General features: G+C 42.8%; 1 pseudogene; it reads left to right on the top strand.

The window, feature by feature from the left end:
• Nucleotides 1-377: 377 nt before the first annotated feature.
• The window catches only part of LOC109484755, a 38464-nt pseudogene continuing 18662 nt past the window's right edge, over nt 378-20179 (top strand).

The raw sequence follows: 20179 nt of genomic DNA, 5'->3' as shown, positions 1-20179 counted from the left end.
ATAGCGGCTGGGACACGACCCGCCGCGCTCGGGGAGATCAAACCGCCGGAGTTGTTCCCCGTCATTTCTCGGTACAGTTCGGCTCCCGACGGTCGGGTAGGCTTCATTCTATCTTCTCCTTCTTCCCGCTACTTTAGTCCATTTTTGCGTGGCGAGGAATGAATACAAATGGCGTCCGACTACATGTAACCTTTGACAGACGTCACCCCTATTTGCATGCCTGTAATCTTAACCTTTGCCGATCTCACGGATGACTCGAGCTGAATCCCTTTTTTTGCTCGGCTTGAGTTTTCCTTACAGAAAACCTTTCGCCGGTTTTGTATGCGCGGCGCATTTTTTGCGGAAAATCTCCGGTCGTCGTAATAACAGACCCTAGCGGCAGATAAGTGTATTTATGCATGAGGTACAAGCCTGTTTCTCCACGATAGGCTTGTAGGGAAAATTGCCGCATTTCTTTCCCGGGAACACTTTGACAGACTAACAATGGGAGAGGTGCGACGCCTGCGGTATATCTCATGTAGCGAGTGTGTGTCAACTGGTATTAATTTCCCCCGCATTTAGCCTGCCCGAGGAGAGCGGCACAACTTATCTCACATCCACACGTTTCCCCCGTACCCCTCCTCGGGCCATTGCTCACTAGAGGGGGTCGTTTAAATCTATTACAGACCCGTCCCCTGAGCCCCCACCCATCACCAGAGGGAAGCCGCAAGACGAAGAAGAAGGGATGTTTGACGAGAAGGGCTCCTACAAACTGCCGTTCCTGGTGCTGGCGGTGGTCTGTATCGTCCTCTCCGTGGCTCCCACCGCCTTCATAGGTACGACAACCCCCCTACGGCGCTCACTGTCGCGTCGCTTAAGCAAAATTTATATTAATTGCCCATTAATAAGCTGCTTTTATCGCCAGGCCCCATATGGTACGAACGCACGCAGAAAAGGTCCATTCCGACACAAATGACGCCCGGTATCGACCAGGCGGATTTCTCACCGCCTGAACGCCTGATTAAAAGGGGGATCCAAACAACGAACGTTTTTCTTCCACGGGTAGTCATTACCTCATAATTACCCCCCGGCTTTTACTACATCCTACAGAGGGTAATGAGCGGACAGAATACTTCTTTTCACCCCCGCGGAACGGGAATTTTCATGAGCTGCGCGGGTTAGGATATACCCTGTAATCCGCCTGACATGTAATATACATCATGACTGGTAAGTACGCAGTGATGGGACGGAGAGGGGGATTTGATGGACTTGGAGAGGACTTCTGGTCCGCGAGGGTTCGAGAGAACAATTACGACACAGTCTACGGCGATGTCAGGGGCACAAGGTCGCGCAGGAATATGTCACGAATATATAGGGCATACAGTATTGTTGTATAACCTCGATAGTTCACATATGTGTATTACATTAACATTTCTACCATACATCGCTGTTCATTATGTTAACTACTATCATATACATAAATATTAAATGTTAGCAAAGTTCGATTACTAAAAAAATTACCCCCCTGCCACAGACACATACTTGATGCTAGTTGAAAGTTTGAAATAGAATTACTTCTAAAATGAATTGTGGAGATTTTTGACAAAACCACATACTGCTCACTACACTATAGAAACACACTAAGCAAATAACATTTAGTTCTAATATTTTTACTGCCTTGAGGTCACATCTCGTGTTTGTTGTACATCAAAAAGGGTACATTACGATTAATATATAGGACAATATAATAGCAGAATAATTGCAAATTATTCAAGTTCTCTCTCGGACAGTTTTTATCAAAATTCAATGCAACTATCAGAGTTAAGCTTCGTGCTTCATGACTCAGTTTTCGAGTCGATACATTATTGAAGTTTACCAAACTCATCTGCAGGGATAATTTCCCTAGAACCAGGATAATTTAGCGTCGTTATGATAATCCTTCTACCGTGGTTTGCATCCACCATTGTACATAATTCAGCAGACAATCTAAAAGCCAATTATTATACTTAATAACTATCATCTGTGGTGCGCCATCGTTTCCGAATATAGCAAAAATTCTGACACTGATCATGTTTCAAAGCAACTATTACTGTAAATTAACCATCTAAATTTGTGTGTATGTCTGATTTACAAATATAGCGATTCAATAGATATGATAGGCAAAAATTGTCTTCAGTGGGAAAAGCGTAATTGGAGACATATGATTGAAATTCTCTCCTTAGCCCAGAATATGAGATAGCAGCTTGAGAAGATGTGAGTGGTTCTATCTCCAGAGAAGATTGTGTGTAATCAGTGAGTGTTGTTAAGTACGGTGGTAAAGCGTGCCGCGCGCCGTGCCCTGTCATTGGGCGCAGTCGCCGCTATTTTCCGACCGTCAAGTACGCAGACAGCGGCGGGCGGCGGCTCTATCATCACGCTGGCTGCAGCCGCGGCAAAAATTGGCCACATCACCATTTTCCCATCACGGCGCTTCCACAGGGCCCGCCACTAAACGGGCAAATTACCCAGATGGACGAGATGCGATCATAAAAGTATGATTAGGAATATGATTTCTACTAGCGGCTCGCGGGACCGGCGCCACCCGAGACGGGAAGAAAAAGGATCGGGGTCCCGCGCCGTGGCCCCGCGCTTTTGTGCGAGAGATCCGCAGAAAGGGAACGAAATACAAAAACGTAATGGGAGTCTGTCCATCAGAGACGGGGCTTTTTACACCGCAAATCCAAGGTTGACTGGGCACGAATAAAACTCAGACTACATCACAGTACGGCGGTCATAAATTCAATATTCAAATGGCGAAGTTAAGCCCATCTACAGCGCAGTGTGCTTGTTTACAGATAACAGCAGTATTCCCGGCGGTATCTTCCACTGTACAGCCATTTTCCATGGTAAGTGATTCGGGAATACTCACGGGAGTTATTGACCGCAGAATTCCCTTATCGTACATGTTATCGGTATAGATCGCCTCCAAACTCCGACAAAACCGGCTCTGTAAATCATAGAAAACAGACAGCTAGCGGGAACACTTCTACTGGAGAGTTCGGACCTCTATAGGAGAAAATATTCAGATGATATGTTGTACTTTTTGTGCCATTCTAATTCATGATTCACAAAACGTGCCTAAAACATACACGAGAAAAGTTTCCTACTACCGCCCGTATTTTTTCAATACGGAAATGTATTCAGACAATATATCATACTTTTTTGTACAATTTTAATTCATGAATCACAAGTGACTGTAAAATGTCATGAAAAATTTCTGTAAAATTTCTGAAATACCATGCAGAACTTCGCCCACTACAGTCTTTTTTCAACGGTAAAAAAGGAGTTTTCCGAATTGAGACAAGCCTGTACATTAACGGGGTTGATTTTGGATATTCTATTAAGCACATATGAAGATAAAAATGACCTGTCTGTGCCGGCCATCTGGTGAATAGAGCCAGACAATGTTTCATAATTGACCGCAAAATGAAGCCATGGATATCAATAATAACCCGCCGCCATGTTTCTATATTAGAAGTGACGTTAATTCAGACATTATTGTAGATGGGAAAAAGATAAACAGATGCCAAGAAAACATGACAGCGTTTACATAAGAGAGATATGATAATGAAGAGCCTGTGGTGTAATCTCATTTCTCAAGTACAGATAAAGACAGAATTTTGTAATTGTAGGAACTTAGGAAGATATAGAATAGCAATGGAATGTCGTATTTATTCGCGGTGTTTTTTGGAAATAATGACCCACTCAGCTTTTGACTTTTGTTGGAATATATTGGAAGGATTTACATGTCGTTTCCTCCGTATTTTTGCAATCTTTAACAACGAATTTCACTGTGGACTGTGGCAAGCATTAGCAAAATAGCACTTAGTATATAATATATGACTGACATGAATGTTGTGGCTTACTATGCATGACTCAATACTGTTTCTAGTTTCTCATGTTTTTCGGGAAATGCCAAAGAGGGATGTAAACGTCGTAGAGGGAAGATTGGGAGGAAAGTTATAATTTTCAAACTTCTAGACACATAGTTAGCAAATGGCCCATTACTTGCATAGTTCACATGGAGGAATACTAGCTTTTCCATAAAAAGTCAAGTGTCATCCAAAACTGAAGCCTGTCTGAAAGGTATTATGAGTATATTACGAACAGCAACCGACTTGTGCGATCTAGTTTTCTCCCATTCATTTTTCATGAAATGCTAAACTTCGAGTCACATGTCCAGTTTCTAGCCTCAAATTCCCCCTTACGAAGCATGTTTTTGTTTCTGTCAGTTTTCATAAAATGACAAAGTCACCTGCCCAACTGTGCCGCCTTGAAATTCTCCGCGTCAGCCGTTTGTTACGTTCCCGCCCTTGGGCGCGAAATCGGCATTATCTCGTGCGAACGCGGCACGTAGGCAGGCTGGGTGAGGCATTGTCAGACCACTGCAGGTGTTTCGTACTGATTACAACTCATCAATAATCATAGCGGCCGCTTAAACCGCTGACCCCGTATGTTAATGTGAGGGGAGGCGAACAGTTCAGGGTGTGGCAGGTTCAGAATGGAAGGGACGTACTCACATAGCCTCTATCAGACCCTAGAGGCGGTTACAAAGAGTAGAAATCAGCGAAATAGACAGATAACATGCCAAGGAAGTTGAACAGTTCGGGGTGTGGTAGGCTTCCCGTGCAAGGGACATGCCCACATAGCCTCTACCAGCCTTCAGAGGCAACTGGAAAGAGTAGAAATTGGGCAATCAGACAGATAACATGACAGGGGAGTTGGTCCATAACGGCAAACTGTACTCCTTTAGGGGACCAAACTCCCCAGACATGTTATCTGTCTATTTGGCCAATTTCTACTCTAGACTAGAAGGGACAGTGTGGTCAAAAATTGTTACAACTCTCTTAGACTGGATTACATGAAATAGTAATGGAAACAACTTAACGCTAGGCGTGGCTGGAGACGTGTAGTCAGCAACTAACCCGGCCTAATTATACGTTTATAAATTGAATCTGAGAAGCCACAAATTAAATTAGTAAGATGCACTTCAAATTAGCGCACTTGGCTTGAATTAGACCTGAAAACGGTGGCTGAAAGGCCGGACTTGAGCTTAGCAACGCGATAATCGTCTACTCTGAAATACCAAGAATTATACCAAAGCATGTTACTTCTTTCAGGAAATTTTCATCATTTTCCTATTGAGTATCTATGACTGAGAAAGTAGTAGTTGAATTTCCCAACAAATCAAATTCCTACTGTACGAAAATTATTCCTAAGGAGGGAGGCCTGAAACTACACTTCTTGATAACCCATGCCAGGTTAACTAATCTACTTCTTTCTAAGACAAAATTACGATCCAAGATGATGGATTCTGAGAGCAAGGGATTTAATATGTGTATTTACACTTTTAGTGTTTTAGGAGAGAAGTTTGTCCTCTCTTACTGCTGCTTTTTCTAGTTACCTTAGAGAAAAAGATGCACATTTCAGATTAACGACAATTTGGACACAGATATTGCAAACCTTTCTCCTTAACCTGGAATAACATCTCACGCGCAAAAGAAATATTGGGTAGAAAAAGTATAATAGTATTCATGGTCGAAGTAGCCATTTGGCCACACTATAACAATAATACAATGATACATGTATTGTTGCCTAAGTTACCTAACATAACCGCAGGGGGGTATGCACCCTGAGTAGGCCCCCTGATGCTGTACCAGAGCGCGGTAAGACCTGTAGCCGGTCCCGCTGACCTTCTGTAGGCTGCCGGCTGATGTGCACCGGCTGCAGCACGAGATAAGGAACCCGCGAAAAAAATGGGCGTGGTCCTACCGGGGTAGCCTCCTTCACAGACTTCTGATGCGGTGACGTTAATATTTTGATTTTCGGGGAGCGACGTGAGTTATGCCGGGAAGAGACGGTTTTCTTGATGCGCGGAAACCGTGACTTCCCGGCAATGTCCCTCGGCAGAAAAACCTTCCCTCCCCGGAATAACTGGCGTCGCGCCCGGAAAAAAATGAACGCCGTCGCATCAGAAGTCTGCGAAGGAGGCTACTACCTGGTCATCATGGGAAGGAATCTCTACCATTCAATGCACATCTCGGACAGACATTAACGAATTTTAACGTTATCTTCAGCTGGACTTCTTAGACTTATCTAATGCTCTGAAATCTTTTAAATTCGTCAGAGCCTATTGTGGGTAGCTGGCTTATTCTTCTCTGCCATTCAATATACATCTCAGAATGTTTTACAGACATTAACGAATTCTAACGTTATCTTCAGCAGGTTTTTGGCTTATCTAATGCTCCAAAATCTTTCAAATATGTGCGAGCCTATTGTGGCTAGCTGGCTTATTCTAAAGAGGCGTCTTTTTTCCTTAGAAACTTTATATCTTCTCAATCTGTTGGCGTCCTTAAGCGACTTTCAGTGCCTCTTGAAAACCCATTACGTCTTATCGTCCCTAAGACGCTTTCATCCTTCACCCTATCGTAGCGCACAATGGCATATCTGGTAACACCCGATCCCTCACTCCTGAAATCTGACCCGCGCATCTCGTGAGTGACGCGGGGTCTATTCTCCCCCTGCCCCGCGGAGGACGGTGGAGCGCGCCCGCTCCCACGCCGGACGTCACAACCCATTTGCACCTGTCGATATCAGCGTCGCACCTTGACGTCGACTGACGTACGGGAACCGTTGATGACCGACAATTCAAATTGTTAATCATGCACGCCATATTATCCAGACAAGAGGCTTGACGTACGCGAGTTGTGAAGGGATGCGTTCGGCTTGGCTCGAGATCGAATTGCAGACAAATTTGCAGTTGCGTCAGACTATTGTGTAGGAGGTGCTAGTATTTCAGCTGACGTAGGTTTGGAGAGATTTTCCATCTATGATAGCCCCGTTGTGCAATCCTGTGTTTCAGAACACCTCACTCACACTTCCGCCAAAGTGGGCGAAATTCCTCCACAAAAGATCTACACTCCCGGAGGGGGCTTTACAAATAACCCGTAATTGCGTGGTGTAGGCGACACTTTTTGAAACTAAGGGCTTATGTTGGCAGGAAGAATAATTCTCGGCGTAGGCGAGGGATCCCGACCTTGTTTCGTTTCGGTTTGTAGGCTAATCTGTCAAACGAGACTGACGTAAGATGCTGAAAACCTCTGCTGTTAACGTTGCACAAGAGGCAGTTGGTCCAAGTGTTGTTAAGTGGGGAGTTGAAGTATCACAGTAAAAACGTACTCGTGTTTGAAGTTCACCTGCGTCATAGGAAAGCATAGTAAAGTCAAGTAAAGTAAAGTAAAGTAAAGTAAAGTAAAGTAAAGTAAAAAAAAAACGTGGCAAAATGGTCTTGTGGTTAGGGCCACACCTTGAAAAGAGTAGGGGTCCTTCCCAGTGTGTGTAGATGAAACCTTACAGTCCGGTAAGCTTCTACTTACTGCACAAAACTGGTGTGTTGCGCCTTAAGGCGGTAAACCGGTTTTGCGAAACCAAACAAGAGTAAAGTAACGCATACCTCCTGAGAAATATGGACAAGCAATTAGGGTTTTGGGTCTACTATGTCTACGGCAGAAGCCAAGGTTTTCAAGCCTATCTATATGACTCGACAATGTAAAATATATGTAATACTGTACCTTCGAAAATCAGTTGGTTCTACATCAATGTCACCGTCAAAATTGTAGCGCCCCGATAGGGATCATGATATTTACAGTGTAGCACACAAATAATCTTATGGGCATTAGTTATGCTTGTTTCCTGTAATTGCTTTTGAACGGTTGATGAGCGTGCCTCGAAAAGGGGGGCGATTTAGCCGGAGCACTAACCGGTGTGTTATACCACGTAAGAAAATGTACAGCGGTGCTACACGATATGCTACACCGTAAACAATTGACATGCCGGTTGGGAATCATATTCGTCCATATGTTGATACTATTGCCTAAATTATTTGAATTCTAATCAACTTTATTCTTGTGAAAGTTGATCTTTTTTCTAGCAATGTGTTAGCTCACAACGAGAGAATTCTTCAAATTCTTACCCAGTCACGTCAAAATTTATCAAAAGTTCAATGCTCGGTGAATATGGTGCATCAGTTAATCATGCACCAATTTCAGCAGACAAATCTATGGTGTTCTTACACCTTTATCATTTTAGTCTGCTACGTATAAATATCTCTCATGTCTATTTTACGTTTTAATCTAGAGGAAAATTGTTTACTTCCTCTCCTTCAAAATTGTGTAACGCGGTTGCATTTTTCGGCTTAAGTTCTGGCGAGGTTTGTCTCCCAAATTTGGGCCCTCGTGAGATTCACACAGAATTTATCAAAAGTACAATTCTCGGTGAATGTACATGTGAATATCTTGCGTGCCTATTTTACATTTCAATCTAAAGGAAAATCCGCATAAAATTATGTTACGCGCTTGCAGTTTTCGGCTTATGTTGTTGGCGAGGTTTGTCTCCCAAATCCTGGCCCTGCGGAACCTCGTGAGGTGCACCCAAACCGCTCACTCCCGCTAAATCCTCCCCTGATCCTGCACGTCTCGCCGAACGCCATCAGCATGCGGTGACCCTCCATTATTCATGTTTCTCCCAACATCGTTAAGCACACTTAATTTGAGTGTATGAATTTCATGCTCTACTAATTTAAGCGAAGGCTGCGCAGTTCCGTTCAGTGTGCGGCACTGATGGCACACCAGAGAGCCCGCGGTGGGCTCAGTTTCAAACTTCCTTTTTCGATTTTTAGTTCGTTTATGGTTCGCTCGTAGTTCTCTTCGACGCAGTAACAAAAAGTACAAAAATAAAGCGCACTAGGAAGATAATTTCAGTGAGTGATTATACAGCATTTAACGTCAGGTCCTAAATTGTCACCATCTAAATGATACAATCTCAAAATAAACTACGATGTACATTTTGATGATTGATCAAATGATTAAGTGATTAAACTAACTTTTATCTGATGAATATTTTACACGTTCTGGATTGTAAACAGCGTCAAAACGACAGCTTTCGGGTATAAATAGGGAAAAGAAATTATGATGTTTCCTAGAAATCAGCTTGCAGACGAGCGTTATTGGACTTACTGGACTAGGCAGCTGTGTTTTCGACTAAAAAAACTAAATGCATCGCGCCATCCGATGTTATTAAAAATGGAAGAAATCAGAGAAAAGACCACACATGACACAGAATGATGAGCAGCATTCACCGAAAATGTTCCGATCAAATGAGACATGGATGCGCCACCGCGACAGTGATGGATAAGCGATTAAGAGATACACATACAGGGTCGTAAAAAATCCATTACCAAACCTTAGAATAAAAAAAAAAACTGATCACGCACACTACGTAGCGTTTCATGATAAAGTTTTTCTTAAACGGAAACTATATACTAGTACTCTAGATTTTTACGCCAATGCCATGGTTCAAAAATGGCGTCGCTACTTAGTAATCTAGTAGGAGTGAGGGAATGACAACATCCGGGCATTTGTATTGTTCATCCGGGACATTTGGAAATGAATGACATCATCGCCCAGTAGGCGCAGGTGGCGGAGTAAACCCGGGATTACAGCCAAACGATCCGGCAATCGATTCACAAGTATCTGTGGCCAATTCTTCACTGAAATGTTATGCGCAGGTAAAAGGGTGGATGCTTCCGACGAAGTCATTTGTTCAGCGCGGTTAGACTGTTGTTAGTTTACCGCATAAACAATTGTAGAACATCCTTGACATTCGAGAAACAATGATACTTTTATTTCAATGCTTGTTTCACAGAGAAATTTGGGGAAATCTTAAACATTTCTAATCGGCTTGCTGAAAGCCGCGTTTTATTTTGTGATTTCGATGTGTGATGTGTTATATCAAACTGAATGACAAACTAGCAGTTATTCCTTTTCACATCTCTATATCTTTTGTATTTGTATTTGAAAATATAAGAGGAAATCAGGTGCATATTGCAATGAAAAAAATCTGATTTATGCAATAACGATAACCTGCGGATCATTGTGGTTAAGGATTTCATATTTTCGATGGTGTCATATTTGTACTGACTGGATATACAGTCTGTAAATACAACCCGTGAATGTCTGCTCTATTAAAACAATAGGTTGTTTTTTCCACCACGTGCACCATCAACAATCATCCGAAACATACGGAGATGCAAGCACTGCTACAATTTCATAAAAGTACTTTCGGTAAACTTAGTTGTTTCGGAAAAATTCTGATTTTGTAAGCACTTAGCAGCATTGCCTTCACTTCCCTTCTTCACAACCGTGTCGACAGCTGTACTTTTCCTGGTTATTTTCGCGTTAAATTTAAACTGGAATCTAGATGATATTTTGGTTAATTTTTGGTGTAGTATTTCTCATATCCATTAAGCTTAATCCACACCTTAACTAGATGATACCCCACTACTCCTTAAATGAACGCTAACTAATGTAACGGCGCCTTACAAATTGGGTACTGTTTCTCCAAAATATTTTCTTTAAGTTCGAGGTGACAAAAGTGGGGTTGTTTTAACTTTTCTTCTATTGACATTGTGAGTACGTACATTCGCCACTTTGTCAGGCAGGAGAACATAAAAATAGTGCTGCATAATTTCGACAAATTCGGTACTGTTTCTACGAAATATTTTGTTAAATTCGAAGTGACAAAAGCGGAACTTTGTTTTTCAACTTCTATTGACATTGTGAGTACGTACATTCGCCACTTTGTCAGGCAGGAGAACATAAAAGTAGTGCTGCATAATTCAGCAGGCAATTTTCGCTGATCGGGCGGCCATCATCTGTCTGTCAGCGCCGCGCAGTCAGGCGGCAACCACTTACCCCAGGCACGAGATTTGTACCCGGACTCACGCTGGGAACGAGACCTAAGTCCTGCATCATGCTTTGACGGAGTTTTAAAGACGGGGGATTTACTTATCGGGAGTTCATCTGAGGTCATTTACAGAGGGGTGAAGGAACGGAGATCGGTCGTTTTGTGGGTTAAGTACCCGGGAAAAGTTTGAAGTGAAGTAAACAAGCTTCAGTTATTCTTTAGAAATTCTAAGTAGATGTGCTGAAACTGTCTATTTCTATGACAGAAGGCAATCGAAAATCAAAATGTACCAAGGTATATGGCTATACCCTATCGTGTAAACATCACAGCATTCTGTCTTTTAGCCGCACTAGGGTATTCATGTCGTACTGATACCATCTATTTGTTACAATGTAGAAAACAAACTTTGAATACTCACTGGTTACTTATTCTGTTTTAGCTCTGACAGAAAAAAAGTAAGTTCCGCTGCAAACATCACTACACCTACACACTTGTAGGAATGGGCGTGGCTTTCAAATAAAGGCAGATATTTTCTTCCTAGTCCGGAAACTTTTGAGGTGTAGTCCTGAGGACCATGCCGCACAGACGTCATCCCCTTCCCTGTAATCAGCGATGTTGTTTGCTACGTTTTCGGGAGACAACCGGAAATTGGCATCCATCGCCATCTCTTTACAGTTTCCTCTGTCATCAGAAGAAGTGCTGAAATAGATGGCCTGGCGAGGACCACATTACAGATAAAGAAACAAGAAATGCCGACGGAAATAGACGTCTATTATTTGAGTCAGTGATAGAATGTCCCCGGGTCACCCTGTGTCGGAATGGACCTTTTGCGTGCTTGAATTCTAATATTCCCCGTGTAAAAATGTAAGTGTAATGTAACGTATAATGTAAATGATATAATGTTATTGTAATGGTACAATACACATGGGACACAGGCAGCGCACAGGCAGCTGTTGCTGGTGTTAAGTCCCACACATAAAAAAACACATACAACACATTTGCACATTTTTTCTGCCAACAAAAATTGCATCCTGTGAGTTTATCAAACCTGATTTAGCTGATGTTTCCATGTTACATCGAACGTTTTACCGTGAATTCGCCCTCCCCTCCCCCCACCTTGCCCCCTCCAGTGGTGACGCACATAGAGAGGACGGGGTCGTACCACCAGGCGCCCGTCATGGTGGCCGGCGGAGGCGTGGTCCAGACCAGCGGAGTCAAGTCCAGCGCATCGCGATACAGGCCAATCGGTACGCAGACGACATTTTCTACTAGTAGTACCTGGCTGATTTGCATGTATGATGAATTAAAGACTAAATTTTAACTCCAACACACACACAAAAATAACTCCAACACTGGGACTTTTTTCGGCCAAATTTTCGGCTGATTCCATCAACCTTGTCGACGGAATGGACCCGTCTAGAACGTACTTTTGGAACGTGACGTCAGAGCCGTAGTAGCGGGTCATACGTGCCAGATAACTTGTGTCGCCCCCCGTCTGTGTTCAGGGTAGGTCTGTGAGCTCCTGTAGACCGCCTCCTTCGCTCCTGTTGCATTCCCCGGGTGTTGGAGTTAAAGTTTAGTCTTTAATTCATATTGACTTGTACCAACACACATGACCTTTCATGCTTGCATGTATGATATTTGACGAAAAAAGAGCAGAACGAAAGGGAAAACGTACTGTTCATTAGACATTTGCTTGATATTTCGTTGTATGATATATTTTTCTTTAGGATAGGCGCGTAAATGTTGTTTCTTTAGATGATATTAAGTATGATACTACTTGCTATTAGTATAAAATGAATTTTGAAAACAGAAAGCGCTTTAATTTCTTAAGATTCTAGCATCATGCTTTAGTTATCATTTGTAATATCTTGTGGTTATTAGAGCTAGATGATATATACAACCAAAAAGGTAACTTGTGTGAAATATCGTCATATTTGTTGGAGACGTCAGTTGCATTACAAGGTAAGTTGACACATCTATTTGAAGTGTGATTGTCATTGTGATGTCATTTTGTATGATGCTGTGTTTGGCGAAATCTGCGTTTGCGTTTTTTTCTGAAATGAGCTGTTGGCAAAGCGCACCTGACATTTACAATTTCATGGTATCCTTTTCATGGCGCACGAAACGTGAAGAGAAAAACCGCTGCAGTGGCAACTTTGTCGTGCCTACATGCATGACATGAGGACATTTTTCCCTGCAGCTGCGTACAAATGGATATCGTCTTGATGTTTTTCTAATAACTGTGGACAGATTCTGTTCCGATTATACCCGACATCGTACGAATTTAACGCCCTTTCCACTATAGGCTGCGACCTCTAAGCGACGGTTGAAGAACGATAAAATATTTTACAGGTAGCTCAACTAATTTCAAATATAAAGAATCTTTTTTAACTTTATTTCTTGTTGTCTTTTAAATCATACTTTTATATCGAGAGTCATACCGCCAAACAACACTGAGTGACGCAAATCAACTTTGATCACTCAACGGTAGCCGCTCTGTGGAAAGCGGGCCTAAAAGTAAGATGCTTGAACAGGTGAACAAGCCCCGTGTAGCAGTCACAATCATGATTCAGTGACTCATGTGATGACTCAGCGCGTACGTTCATCCTTCCTCTCCCTCCCGGTAAGTTTCCAGCCGAAGGCGTGGCACACGGACACGGAGTGTGATCTGTATTCCCGTCCATCCCGGGAACATTAATAGTGTTACCCTGCTTCGCCCGCGCGATTGTCAGCCATCACGCATATATGACAGTTCCGACATAGCCCATTTGCCGGGACGCTCTCGCTTCACACCCTAATGTCACCGCTGTCAAGCTATGTCTCAACCCGGCGGTTTCTTGGAACATGTTGTCAACATTCCTCTCCCAGCTCCCAACCTCTTCAACCCAATCTCGCTTTAATTACAAAATTGTGCCGTCGGGTAAGAGTGTCCTGATTGTTCTATTTCGGCAGCCCATCTTCCTAATTTAGAAACCATTTTCAACAGGCTCGTCTCACTTTATTTTTAGCCCAAAGTGGCCCGTAAGATGCCGTGAAGAGCCCGAGAAAACACGGCAAGGCGAGGGGAATGTCAATCAGCCATTACTGCTTCCGTTCCTGCACGCCATTAGAGGAATTCAATTTCAGCAAAGTGAAGTGTAAATTCATAGTGAAATGTTTTTGATCCGCACTCGACTTTTCCGTGTACAAGTACGGACTGATGCGAAGTCGTTTGATGATGTCCACGGACGCCGCTTCTTCGCGCGAAAACATTAACCTCTGAACTTTGTCGATGATGTCTGCAAATAATTTCCTCTCAAAACGACAAGGGCGGTAAAGATATGACTAAGAAGGTCTTTCACGATTTGCAGCAAGATTGTAGGCAACGTACGAATTTGCATGAGAAACGAACACTTGCTCGACGTTTTGCGTGTAGATCAGTCACATAAGAAACTCAATGATGTCTGTTTGAACTACAGTGTGTCACGAAACGAATCAGTTCATTAAGAAACGAATTACATAGTTGATAGATAGAGTGGGAAGAGCATATACATCGATGATTCACAGTACTTAACCAAACCAACAACAGTGAGTGAGTAACGTAACGTATTTCTCAGTCACTACGTATACGTATACTACGTATCTCATATACCTGTGAGAGTGATAAGGTTTTCCTACCCATCAACACACTCTATCAGTCTCCAAGGGAAAACACTCTTCTCTATGCGACAAAAACAGCCGTGTGACATTCAGAAGACTTCTGCATATGACCTGTGTGTATGACCCGTGTGGCAGGTTCACAGATTACTCATCTCTGGGTGCGAACATCCGTAAACATCTAGTCCAACGGACAACAACTCAGTTCTTTCCCAGCTCCCCGTACGCAATTTTAGTTAGCAACCAGTAGCCTCTACAAGGCTCGCTCCCGAGTTGCTGGAAAAGTAGTAGAAATTGGCCAAAATAAACTGAATACATGTAGTGCCCTAGAAGAGTTAGCCAGCTAGAGAACACAGTTGGCAACAGTTGTAGCCTGGTAGAAGCCATGCAGAAAGGGCGGCTGATAGTTAAGTTACCGGTTAGGAAAGTTTTAATCAACTTTACTATGCAGATCGCAGATCGTTCCCACATGTAGCTATTGAAGACTATAGTGAACCCTATGACGTAACCGTGCGTCACATTTAACACCTATTACGTTGTTGAAACGTATGATAAGAAAACTGGTTGATATTTCGTTTCAGATAACATGCGTCATGGTCCTCACAAATTGAGCTGATTGATTTATATGATGCCGTCATCACTTTTTTGTCGCATTGTCCTTATCACAATCATCATTATTCTAATGATACAGTCATAGTAATATGACAACCGTCATCGGTGACATCAGTGTGATGAAATTGACTCACTTGTGTTTTATATGACGTCCTAGGAAGGTATTACCCGGGTGTGGAGAAGGATTTGTTTCAGAAAATGACATTGGCGACAAATTTGAAGCATCGTTCAGCACCATACTTAATTCGGTCATACCGCAACGATGTTCCTGAAACGTTGAGAAAAGGTGCTACGAAATCTCCGATACTTACTACCAAATGCGTCAGAACTGTTATGAATTGTAGTAGATGATTTCTTGTGCCGTCATGTGCTTTTATGACGTTTTCCGGTTATAACTGCAATTTATACTAATGGCGGTTGTGTAGTGGTGTAGCAAGCGTCATGACAAACCACCAGTACGGGAAAGCTGACGTACTTATCCATTAGAGGACCTCTTGAGCCAGATCTGTGCCGACAGTGACGAGGGTTTCATTCAAATGGAGTCATTAACGACAAACTAGAACCGTCGTTTTGCCGGAAGGTTAAGCTTGAGATATTTGTAAAGCCCTGAAGTTGTCACTTGAGTCAGTCCAGGTTCGTCCGCCCACACATAGGCGGTACATGTACAGGTATACAGGCGCGCGGTGACTTTGGGCGGGCGCGGCTGGTGTACGTGTGCGGGGACGGGAAAAGGCGGGAGGCCACCGTCTTTCGTCATTTCGTGATGATTGAAACAGTAAAAGAATTTTACAACGATTTTAGTACATGTTATACACGGTATCATTCATATTTTTTTCAAACTTTTCTTGATTTCGTTCAGGGAGTATGGAACAATTTTGTAAGGTCTGTAAAATTTTTGTAGGGTTCAATCAAAAGAACAAATACTACTTGAGAGGGATAAAATGCAACATCACGATGTACTAAGCTTCAACAGGATTAAAGTAGGCTTTGGTGACGTCTTTTCCAGTCACATGTAGATGCTATACTGACGTCACTTCCTGTCACCAACAAGATATCAAAGCGAACGTCACTTCCGTTTCCGGGCTCACGAGTTCTTTCTGCTAAGTTTTGCTGATTGATCTCAATGTCGCCGGCAATGTCAAACCGTGTTCCCGCCAGCCAGGCGCGAACAGTCGGGATTCGATCATGAGCTTAAGAAATGTTGTCCGGTCAGGAGTCAAGGGCAGTGTGATGCTCATAATCATATTTCTCGTTGCTAGTGACAAATAAATGTAATACTGGCTGTGCTGTACTTAATGTACACAGATACGACGTGCCAACGTTATGACTTATGTTTCATTTTGGAAGTAAACTTGATTTGGCTTCATTGTGTATCCATCTAAAATATTTATATCTAAGATTAAGAGCGCCTTTGATTTAGTCCTACTTTGCTGGTATGAAACCGTGATCATGGGAAGACTTTCAACACTGCCGTAGCACAAGAAAACAATGAAAGATTTGCCATATTTTGCTTGCACGGTAGATGGAACATATAACTTAGGTAGACGTCAATATAACTTAGGTAGAGCAACAACCGATAACTAACGTAAGCAAACCAAATAAGGCAAACTATCAAATGAACATCTTTCTTCAAGTGCAAGACGTGAGACGTCGCGCGTAGGCTAACACGTACAGAGAGTATGATAAAACTTACCGTTAAGGTAGTAAACAAAGCAAGCACAACATCTTATTGTTTATCTGGTTCCACACTTTTAAACACCGAGACAGCCGAAGCCAACTCCCCGGCAGGGCCCCCCGGTGAACCGCCCAGCCGGAGTACCGAGGCCGTTAGACCAGGCGCCGGTCATCCATTCTCCGCGTTCTCTCCATCCCACTCCGAATCAATAGTCATTATCTGACGGAAAATGGTCGATCGGCCTCTCCTAATGCCGCCGCCATTTTCTCAAGTAGATTTCGCTGATGCCGCCATTACGCGATGTGAACTGATGGAAGGGTTGGGGAGACTTCACCCCGACAGAGATCTGTCTTCTAGGAGCGATAGACACTCCTGGGCTGGGCTGGTCTGAAACTTCCGTCGTTTTACGAAGAAAAAAAGAGAAGAACACGAACATTGGCGCGTTGGCTAAACGACGAAAATTTACGCAGAATCCCCCCGACAAAATTTGGAAATGCAGTGCATGATATCCAATACTGGAAAGCAAATGTTTTTGTTAGCATTTATCCGCTTTGACAAGTTGAAAGCAGTCTGATGTACCGAAATGTTATTAGCTGACAGAAGGCCTAAAAGTACCGGAACGTTAAGGTTATCTCGTTTATTTCGATGCACCTATAGTGTTATTTCAACAAAACAGCATTAGCCGACATCACGACACCACCAAGTATAATGTAAGCAGGTAAAGTCGACTCTAGCTCAACTATTCATCTTCGAGAGAAGGTACATGTGCAACTGATCCCATGGAGAAGTAACAGTTAGGATATCAACTGCTGCACTAGAGTGCAATAGTGGAACAATGAGCGGATTTAAAGAAAGTAAGGTGTTTTGTAAATTACAATTTTTCTATCAAAACAGTGATGCAATTTTGACACTAGACCATCATTTAAAACCTCGGAACTAAACAAAACAACATCTTCGAATAGAAGTCAATGAAAAATTTTTGTTCTAAAGATTTCGTTAATATATGAAGAGGACTTTCCACCAATACATGGTACATGGGAACCGGTCGAAAACGGCGTCCTTGCAAGTACAGCACAAGACAAGATCTGACAGGATTTTGTGATTGAAATACAGGGACTAAAGTAGAGGCTTATTTGCTAGAATTTTGGTCGCGTGGAAAAAGACCATTTTGTCTCTCCACCCCATCAATTAACAATAACTACTGCAGAATATTAGGGAAAGACTATGAAATATTGTACACATTTCATATTGACGTAGTAAAAAGCCCCCACCGGCAAATTCCGTTTGAACAAATCATGAAAGCTAACGTCACCATGAGAAATCTGAGCACGATAATATCTCTCATCTAATTAACAGCGCACATGATAAATGATAACGATGTTAACGGAGATAGGATTTCACTGTTGTAAAAATTCTAGCGTGACAATTCGTTTGTGCGGAATAGTTTCACCAACTGAACAGCATGACCTTTTGAATAGTAGGACCTCTGGAATAGCTGTCCTGAAGTAAAGACTTATAATGAAATGTAGGAAATTAAGTTGCCACATTTGGCCATAAATTGTCATTTTTTGTTCTAGTTAATCGCGCGAACTGAACAAGGCATTTGTGCTGAAGCTGTGAAAATGTCAGTCTCGCCAGCAGCGTAGAAAAAACGTGACGGATTAAGCTGTAAAACGTTTCTGTCTGAGTGTGAACATCATCCTGACGATTTGTCAAAACGCACATTCTATTTGGGGTCACCCTTCCCGTGACCCCATTCGTCGGCGTTGACCCGGGGTCATGACCCAGAGTTCAAGGCTTGGGCGGAGATGTAGTGTGGAGGACATTAACGTAAAGCCGTCGTCTTGACGGGAGGAAATGGCGACCTTTTAATGCGCCCAGATTTCAATCATTCAATTTCTAACGCCTTCGATTGAGAGGCTGCGACCGCTGGGTGGCCACTGAGCAACCACTTTGCGACCAAGATCGTACCAACGTACCAACCACTATATATCTGATACCAGCCCAGAAAAGAACCTTAAGAAACAGCCATGCCTTCAAATATCAGAGTTAACAACCAAGAATAGAGGTGTTCAAAAACTCGTATTTCCCAAGAACTATCGTAGACTGGAACTCGTTGCCACCAAACTCCAATTATAAATGAAGGGTCGAACAAATCATTTGGTCGCTGCGATCACCCTCTGGCGGAAAGGGCGCTTGGCGAAACGTCAATTCTGTACAACGGTTTGCTCTGGAACAAAAATTCAAAAGAAATACGAGGGTTTTTGAATGTCTATGATGTGTACTCAAGAAGGATGACCTGAAACAGAGGTCAGAGCGATTTCCCTGCTACAGTCATGCACTTTAGACTTCCTTAAGCCATGATCAGTCCGTCAACAACCCGTACACATCCTACTTGTGAGGAGGTCAACACAAGTCTTCACGCTACAGTACAATAGAAGAATGTGCGGGAAGTTCTCCAAGGTTATCTCACGGTGTGGTTATGTCACCCGCGCCCACAAACAAACGGAACTGCGTCATAGCCTGACTCTTTCTTCATCCTGTGTTTCCGTTTAGGTAGGCATAGCCATAATACACAGGGAAGAAAATAGCTGAAATTACGCATTGTTGCCTTTCTGATGACGTCAAACTTTAATCCACCATATTAACCCCTAACCGCGTGTTTCCGGGGTGTCCTATCCTTCACACAGCGTATATGCCAGGAATCCTATTTAGTCTGGTCACGGTGTGTGTTGAACTATAGCTGCCGAGACAGTCGGGCTCAGGTTCCCGTTATATCAGATACATGATATATCCCTGGGTATCAACAGTGAAGTTTGATATTCGCCAGAAAGTTTACCACCGTAGGTTCGTTTCAGGTCGTACCTTTTTTTCAATCAGGTTACCGCACAGTCCGGTTCTTGCACATCTTGTTCAAAACTGCTGTGTTACACCTCAATGTGGTTTATTACCGGTTATGCGAAACAAAACAATTTTTAAAACGAGCGTTCATATTGAGTTCTTCCCAGCTTCAAATTCTTTTAAAAAACTGTTTGCTATTCTCTCCACGAGGGAAAGCAGGTAGCGTACATTGATTATTTATTCCATGTAATTTCAAATAAACCCACAAATTGTTACTCTACTTTAAAGTTTGTTTAAGTACATAACTCCGAAGTTTTTTAATGATAACAATGAACAAAACTTGTATTTTCTTGAATCAAGAGTTTTACCAACGAAATATCATCACAGATAACGAATGCAGAGGCGTGCTCTCTTGTGTGAAAGACTCTCACGTCTTTGTGTATTCATCGGCCTTCTCGTGATCTCTCAGCTTAGAACGGCAGGTTAATTAAAACTTATGGGATAATATCACTGAGGCCGCAAATACCTCCCTCACATGTCCACAAGGTATAAGGATTAACCAGAAGTCTCAGAACTGTCTTAAGATTCAGTTCACATCGCGGCGAAAACCTTCAAGATCCTCTTAGACTCAGCAATCCCGTGACCTGCTGA

This window comes from Branchiostoma belcheri, unplaced genomic scaffold (assembly GCF_001625305.1).
Source record: "Branchiostoma belcheri isolate BF01 breed outbred unplaced genomic scaffold, Haploidv18h27 scaffold7, whole genome shotgun sequence".
In the NCBI taxonomy this organism is placed as follows: Eukaryota; Metazoa; Chordata; class Leptocardii; order Amphioxiformes; family Branchiostomatidae; genus Branchiostoma; species Branchiostoma belcheri.
The sequence above is the reverse complement of the archived record's forward strand: the minus strand, read 5'-3'. Positions and strand labels throughout refer to the sequence as shown.